The sequence below is a fragment of the Callithrix jacchus genome, chromosome 7 (assembly GCF_049354715.1).
Source record: "Callithrix jacchus isolate 240 chromosome 7, calJac240_pri, whole genome shotgun sequence".
Classification (NCBI taxonomy): domain Eukaryota; kingdom Metazoa; phylum Chordata; class Mammalia; order Primates; family Cebidae; genus Callithrix; species Callithrix jacchus.
Window position 1 is genome coordinate 156,467,392 of NC_133508.1, and position 8,932 is coordinate 156,476,323.

The following is an 8,932-nucleotide window of genomic DNA, read 5'->3' on the forward strand; positions in this document are numbered from 1 at the left end:
AGGCTTCAGAAGGTGGGTAGTAACAAACTCCTCTGAGGTAAAGGAGCATGTTCTAATGTAATGCAAGGAAGCTAAGAACCTTGAAGAAAGGTTACGGGAGTTGCTAACTAGAATAACCAGTTTAGAGAAAACATAAATAACCTGATAGAGCTGGAAAATACAGCACGAGAACTTCATGAATCATACACAGGTATCAATAGCCAAATAAATCAAGCAGAAGAAAGGATATCAGAGATTGAAAATCAACTTAATGAAATAAAGCATGAAGACAAGATAAGGAAAAAAAGACTAAAAAGAAACAAGCCTCCAAAAAATTTGAGACTATGTGAAAAGACCAAACCAAGTGACAGGAAGAATGGAACCAAGTTGGAAAACATACTTCAGGATATTGTCCAGGAGAACTTCCCCAACCTAGCAAGACAGGTCAATATTCAAATTCAGGAAATACAGAGACCACCACAAAGATACTCCTCGAGAAGAGCAACCCCAAGACACATTATTGTCAAATTCACCAAGGTTGAAATATAGGAAAAAGTGTTAAGTGTAGCCAGAGAGAAAGGTCCAGTTACCTACAAAGGGAAGCATATCAGACTAACAGTGGATTTTTTCTGCAGAAACCGTTCAAACCCAAAGATAGTGGGGCCAATATTCAATATTCTTAAAGAAAAGAATTTACGACCGAGAATTTTATATTCGGCCAAACTAAGCTTCATAAGCAAAAGAGAAATAAAATCCTTTACAGACAAGCAAATGCTGAGAGATTTTGTCAACACCAGGCCTGCCTTACAAGAGCACCTGAAGGAAGCACTAAGTATCGAAAGAAAAAACCGATACCAGTAACTGCAAAAGCATACCAAATTGTAAAGACCATCAACGCTATGAAGAAACTGCATCAGCTAGTGGGCAAAAGCATACCAAACTGTAAAGACCATCAACACTATGAAGAAACTGCATCAGCTAGTGGGCAAAAGCATACCAAACTGTAAAGACCATCAACACTATGAAGAAACTGCATCAGCTAGTGGGCAAAAGCATACCAAACTGTAAAGACCATCAACACTATGAAGAAACTGCATCAGCTAGTGGGAAAAATAACCAGCTAACATCATCATGACAGAATCAGATTCACACACAACAATAATAACCTTAAATATAAATGGCCTGAATGCCCTAATTAAAAGACACAGACTGGCAAACTGGATAGAGAGTAAAGAGCTATTGGTGTGCTGTATTCCGAAGACCCATCTCACATGCAGAGACACACATAGGCTCAAGATAAAGGGATGGAGGAAGATGTACCAAGCAAATGGGAAGAAAAAAAAGCAGGGGTTGCAATTCTCATCTCTGATAAAACAGACTTTAAATCAACAAAGATCAAAAAAGACAAAGAAGGGTATTACATAATGTTAAATGGATCAATGCAACAAGAAGAGCTAACTATCTTAAATATATATGCACCCAATACAGGAGTATCCAGATTCATAAAGCAAGTTGTTAGAGACCTATAAAGAGACTTAGCCTCCCACACAATGCTAGTGGAAGGCTTTAACACCCCACTGTATATATTAGACAGATCAATGAGACAGAAAATTAACAAGAATATTCAGGACTTGAATTCAGCTCTGGATGAAGAGGACCTAATAGACATCTACGGAACTCTCCATTCCAAATCGACAGATTATGCATTATTCTCAGTGCCACATCACACTTATTCTAAAATTGCCCACATAATTGGAAGTAAAACACTCCTCAGCAAATGAAAAAGAATGGAAATCATAACAAACAGTCTCTCAGACCACAGTACAGTCAAATTAGAACTCAGGATTAAGAAACTCACTCTCAACCACACAACTACATGGAAACTGAACAACCTGCTCCTGAATGACTACTGGGTAAATAACAAAATTAAGGCAGAAATTATATTAAATTTCAATGCATAGTAATCTCTCAATAAGAATTTACAAAGGAACAACTGCTTTGAGTAATGGATATTAAACCCACATAATAATACCTATATATATCTTGTTTTGAATTTACAATTGTAAAATTTGCAGAAAAGTATTATACACAAAAGTTGTAGAAACTGAAGAAGGTACAACAGGAGATGGTTTTTCACTTGCTTCTTGATTCTTTTGGTAAAGTTCACAGTTGTCTATAGGAACCAATTATTATTTTCCTAGATCCGCGTCAGCAAGCGCAGCTCAACTCTTTGCCAACTTTTGTCCTTTTCAAATTAAACGGCGACAGAGAAGGAGGACAGGAGGCTTATGTAAATCCATGTCAATGCCTGAAACAAAGCAGATGATGGTGCTGTGCAGAAAGCCGACTTTGGAGTCATTTAGAATGGGGTCTGAAACACAGTCCTGTCATGTGCCAGCTGTGAGGCTTTGAGCTCGTTACTTCACTCTTCAAGGCTTAGGTCCCTCAACAACTCAATGGGTTAATAATACCTACCTTACTTTTAAGGGTGGTTGTGAGAATCGAGTGAACTAAGCAAGTAAAATGCGTCTTATTAAGTCTGGTAAATAGGTAGAAACTCAGCACATATTAATGCCTCTATCAGAAAGGCGGTGAAAATGTCAAGCAGTGGTGCTGGAAAGAGAAAAGCCTGGTTTTTGTGTCTGTCATGTCTGCTATGTAAGAAGACAGGTGTGGTTATTCTGAACTAGACTGTCTGGGAGGTAACTGAGAAATACCGTAAGTCAGTTGCTGAGTATACTGCTTTCAAGGGTCTGTATTGCTCTGAGTGAGAAAGCATGGAGAGGTACTGTAGTCAAGCGTGCCCGTCTTCCCACAGCTTCCCAGCTTTCTGCCTCTGTCTTGACATCCAGAGTTTCCCCTGCCCCTTTCAGGCCCCACGTAAAGGAAAAGGGGTTTGAGCAGAAGCATTGCACTGTGAATAGGCTGGTAGTGATTCTTATGAGAAAATAGGTTTTAGAAGTTGGGAGGAGCAAAAGCAAACTGGCTGAAGACAAACAGCAATGTGAGTGAGCTGCTGAGTATGGGATTTAGCTGGTGTCTTGGTTCCTAAACCTGGGCTGTGCTGACTTCTAACAGTCACCTCCAAAATGGAGACAGTATGAGCTCCAAATGGTGACTAAGGCCAGTACCATATTTAATCAATTTTCTCATTAATTACTGTGAGGAGAATAAAGACTTAATTTCTAATTCATGTGTAGTTTAGAAGGGGGAATGCGATCCATATGTTTCTTATTCAATTACATTTCTATCATCAAAATAGACTGTCTGTTTTTCTAAAGCTATATCATGGCCAAGAAATTCAATGAACCCTTTTAACTAGCATTTTAAGCCTTATTTCTTAAAAAACAGGAAGTCTCATATTTGACTTTGAGTAAGCCAATTTCCTCTGGACAAGTTTTAGAAGTGGCTAAGTTGGACACCTGCAAATCCTAAATTGTTTTCAGTCAAATTCTAAGTTTGTTTCAATCGTGTGGAAACCAGTTCATTGAACTTTTGAACAAACTTTCTGAAACCAGGGAAGTGACCATATTGCTCAACAATTGTTCTCTTTACAAAGTAGCCTCTTCTTGTTTAGAGAGGTGTGTCCAAAAAACAGCTCTGATACTTTCTTGGTGCTGCCTACCTACTGTGTAGTCTTGGACAAATTCCTGACAAGTGACTTGAATTATGGGCGTCTCAGGTTTTCAATGCTCTGTTCTGTAACATAATTTTCAGTTTGAAAATACGACGTCCTTGTGATTCTAGAATCAGCACACAATGAAAAAATATTCCCTCTAGATGCTCTTGTAAATCTGGGTTAAAATTCTGTACCAGAACTTACAAGCTATTAAAACTCTTGGCCTCGATTTTATCATGTGTAATTATGTGAGATAACATTTATTATCACAGTTTGTGGTTCTAAGTAATCATTTCATATGTGTATTTTTATTGTTTCCTCTTCCTTCCTATTCCTCTTCACTTCCCTCCCTTTTTTAATTCCTCTGATTTTTCTATTATATTTGCATCTTTTTCTAACAGGTGAAAGTTTTGATTGGCTTACACTATTCCTTCTGCAGAAACTCATCTGTGTGATTTCATCTCCTCTAGTTGGTGAACTATTTGAGGAGTGAACAATTTCTTCTGTCTGATGCTCTCCATGTTGCCTCACCAAAGATCCCAAAAATCGCAGTTCCTGAGTCAATGCTATGGGCCTCTTGGCCTCAGTGATTTTGGCAGCTATTTACACTTAAAGACAGCTAGATTCCATAGAATGATTCACCTCTGTACTCTCTTGTGCTTTACCTTGTAGGCTTAACGTGATCAAATCGCCTTAAATATAAAACACGTATTCACGGTGCTTAGTTTTTCTTTGGCTGATTTTATATGTTTCTAAATATACACTTCTAATAAAATTTAAATCTTAAGAAAATCAGGAAATTCAGTCAGAAATGGGACTAGTGAAGCAAGATGTACTCCCCTTTCATGAATACTCTAAAATCATTTTGAGACTTCATCTAATAAAATTTAGAACTGCTGATGCCTGAACCATTGAAGGACACGTTGGCCCTTACATACTGTGAGTCAAAACATTGTTCAGGAGCTAAATTTGCTAAAAATATGTTCGCCCTTTAGCAATTCTTATACTTATAGACCATAAAAAGCCATTTCCATGGCACTTTCCTAGGAACCTGATAACCTGTGTTCCGGCATTTTAGACTTTTCATGTAGGCCTGTCTCGTAGAGCAATGCTTCTCAAGTTTCAGTTTACATAGAAGTATTACTAGATCTTGTTAAAACATAGATTGATTCGGTGGGTTTGAGGTGGAATCTGCAATCCTGCATTTCTAACAAGTTCCAAGGTAAGGCTGAGGTTGCTGTTCCAGTAACAAGAGTTCAGCACTTGGATCAACATGAATCTCAAACCACATACTGCACAGTGTGCCCTTGAGTTTCATGACATGCTGGGCCTTAGTACCTCTCTGTATAGGTTTGAGAGCTCATGGCTTCTAGAAGAATTTGTTGAGATTCTGTAAGATCACTAGCTGCCAAGGAAACCTCTCTTTGAACTTAAGTATGTTTCTCCTTGACCCTTGTTCACACAAGTTAAGGAGAGAAAAGACAGAACGTATACTTGGACTTGGGATAAAGGTCATGGTTACTAACGTGTTACCACCTTTTTGTCCACATTTCTGTTCACCGAGGGTGGTACAGCTGAGGGCTCCTCGGCTTATTCAGGGATGATGAGGTCAGAGTTTGCACGACATACCAGGTCACCGTCTACCCAGCAGTGCTTATACACACGTCCTGTAAATATTTTCTTTTTATTCCACACATTTCAGTTGGACTGAAGAGAGTAATATAGACGGAGATGTGGCTCCCCAGCTGACTAGCTATGTGACTTTGGTGAGGAGACTTCACATCTCTCTGCTTCAGTGTTCTTAGCTGTAAAATGGGTCATAGCAACTTTCAGGGCTGTTGTCAGAATGAGAGGTACCTTTGAAGTGCCTGCCAGAGCAAATGCTGGATGTGACTATTCGCCTTAGTGATTTCTGTCATTACATGTACTGCACTGTAACTGCTCAAGGCCACTGAGAACAACGGGCAAAGCTGATTCATTATTCAGAATAGTTCCATGTGCAGATTTGGCCCCAGTGACGGTAATTAGTGAATTCTGGTGTTTGAGACTAAATTTATTGTATCAACACTCTCAGTACAATTGCATTTAGGCTTATTCAGTGTAATATATTAACCGGGGCTTTTAGAAAACACTAAAAATAGTTGATACAATCACGAGCTTTATAATTGGTGAAAATGCCTCCTACACGCTACTACTAAGTAAGAACTGTTAAAGCTACTTAGTGTACACTTTACCCCCTTTCTAAGACATGCTGAAAAATGGAGAACAAGCAAAACTCTGAGGCAGTTGACATAAAGTTTTCTAATAATGAAAAGAAGTATTGCATAGTCTGCTAAGTGTCTACCCCATTAACTCAGTCTTACTTATTTCGTCCAAAACTCCTCTGGGGTGGGAGGGACGTCTCGGTGTTTTCCTTAGCTCCTTCTACCCGGTCATATCACGTAGACGTCACTTTGTCAACCGTGTTATGAACTTGCTTCACCTCCTTGCTTCCCTTTTTTTAAAAATTTTTATTGCATTTTAGGTTTTGGTGTACATGTGCAGAACATGCAAGACAGTTGCATAGGTACACACATGGCAGTGTGTTTTGCTTCCTTTCTCCCCTTCACCCACATTTGCATTTCTCCCCAGGCTATCCCTCCCCAGCTCCCCGCCCCCAGCTGGCCCTCCCCTATACCCCCCAATAGACCCCAGTGTTTAGTACTCCCCTCCCTGTGTCCATGTGTTCTCATTTTTCATCACCCGCCTATGAGTGAGAATTTGCGGTGTTTCATTTTCTGTTCTTGTGTCAGTTTGCTGAGAATGATGTTCTCCAGATTCATCCATGTGCCTACAAACAACACAAACTCATCTTTTTTGATTGCTGCATAATATTCCATGGTGTATATGTGCCACATTTTCCCAATCCAGTCTATCATCAATGGGCATTTGGGTTGATTCCAGGTCTCTGCTATTGTTAACAGTGCTGCAATGAACATTCGTGTGCATGTGTCCTTATAGTAGAACGATTTATAGTCCTTTGGATATATACCCAGTAATGGGATTGCTGGGTCAATTGGAATTTCTATTTCTAAGCCCTTGAGGAATCGCCACACTGTCTTCCACAATGGTTGAACTAATTTACACTCCCACCAACAGTGTAAAAGTGTTCCTTTTTCTCCACATCCTCTCCAGCATCTGTTGTCTCCAGATTTTTTAATGATCGCCATTCTAACTGGCGTGAGATGGTATCTCAATGTGGTTTTGATTTGCATCTCTCTGATGACCAGTGATGATGAGCATTTTTTCATATGATTGTTGGCCTCATATATGTCTTCTTTCATAAAGTGTCTGTTCATATCCTTTGCCCAATTTTGAATGGGCTTGTGTGTTTTTTTCTGTAAATCTGTTTGAGTTCTTTGTAAATTCTGGATATCAGCTGTTTGTCAGATGGGTAAACTGCAAAAACTTTTTCCCATTCTGTTGTGTGCTGATTCACTCTAATGACTGTTTCTTTTGCTGTGCAGAAGCTGTGGAGTTTGATTAGGTCCCATTTGTCTATTTTGGCTTTTGTTGCCAATGCTTTTGGTGTTTTGTTCATGAAGTGCTTGCCTACTCCTATGTCCTGGATGGTTTTGCCTAGATTTCCTTCTAGGGTTTTTATGGTGCCAGGTATTATGTTTAAGTCTTTAATCCATCTGGAGTTAATTTTAGTGTAAAGTGTCAGGAAGGGGTCCAGTTTCTGCTTTCTGCACATGGCTAGCCAGTTTTCCCAACACCATTTGTTGAACAGGGAATCCTTTCCCCATTACTTGTTTTTGTCAGGTTTATCAAAGATTGTATGGTTGTAGATATGTTGTGTTGCCTCCGATGCCTCTGTTTTGTTCCATTGGTCTATATCTCTGTTTTGGTACCAGTACCATGCTGTTTTGATTACTGTAGCCTTGTAGTATAGTTTGAAATCCGGTAGTCTGATGCCCTCCGCTGTGTTCTTTTTGCTTAGAATTGACTTGGCTATGTGGGCTCTCTTTTGGTTCCATATGAAGTTCCTGGTGGTTTTTTCCAGTTCTGTGAAGAAAGTCAATGGTAGCTTGATGGAGATAGCATTGAATCTATAAATTACTTTGGGTAGTATAGCCATTTTCATGATGTTAATTCTTCCTAACCATGAACATGGAATGTTTCTCCATCTGTTTGTGTCTTCTCTGATTTCGTTGAGCAGTGGTTTGTAGTTCTCCTTGAAGAGGTCCCTTACGTTCCTTGTGAGTTGTATTCCAAGGTATTTTATTCTTTTTGTAGCAATTGTGAACGGCACTTCATTCTTGATTTGGCTCTCTTTAAGTCTGTTATTGGTGTATAGGAATGCTTGTGATTTTTGCACATTGATTTTATATCCTGAGACTTTGCTGAAATTGTTTATCAGTTTCAGGAGTTTTTGGGCTGAGGCAATGGGGTCTTCTAGGTATACTATCATGTCGTCTGCAAATAGAGACAATTTGGCTTCCTCCTTTCCTATTTGAATACCCTTTATTTCTTTTTCTTGCCTGATTGCTCTGGCTAGAACTTCCAGTACTATATTGAATAGGAGTGGTGAGAGAGGACATCCTTGTCTAGTGCCAGATTTCAAAGGGAATGCGCCCAGCAGAAGACAAGAAATAACTAAGATCAGAGCTGAACTGAAGGAGATAGAGACAAGAAAAACCCTTCAAAAAATCAATAAATCCAAGAGCTGGTTTTTTGAAAAGATCAACAAAATAGACAGACCACTAGCCAGATTGATTAAAAAGAAAAGAGAGAATAACCAAATAGATGCAATAAAAAATGATAAAGGGAAATCACCACAGATTCCACAGAAATTCAAACCATCATCAGAGAATATTACAAACAACTCTATGCACATAAACTAGTAAACCTGGCAGAAATGGATAAATTCCTGGACTCCTGTGTCCTCCCAAGCCTAAACCAGGAGGAAGCTGAAACCAAGAATAGACCAATAACAAGGGCAGAAGTCGAGGCAGCAATTAAGAGCCTACCTCACAAAAAAAGCACAGGTCCAGATGGGTTCACAGCCGAATTCTACCAGACACACAAAGAGGAGCTGATACCATTCCTTCTGAAACTATTCCAAATAATCCAAAAAGAGGGAATCCTCCCCAAATCATTTTATGAGACCAATATCATCCTGATACCAAAACCTGGCAGAGATCCAACAAGAAAAGAAAACTTCAGGCCAATATCCATGATGAACATAGATGCAAAAATCTTCAATAAAATATTGGCAAGCCGATTGCAACAGCAAATCAAAAAACTTATTGATCATGATCAAGTAGGATTCATCCCAGGGATGCAAGGCTG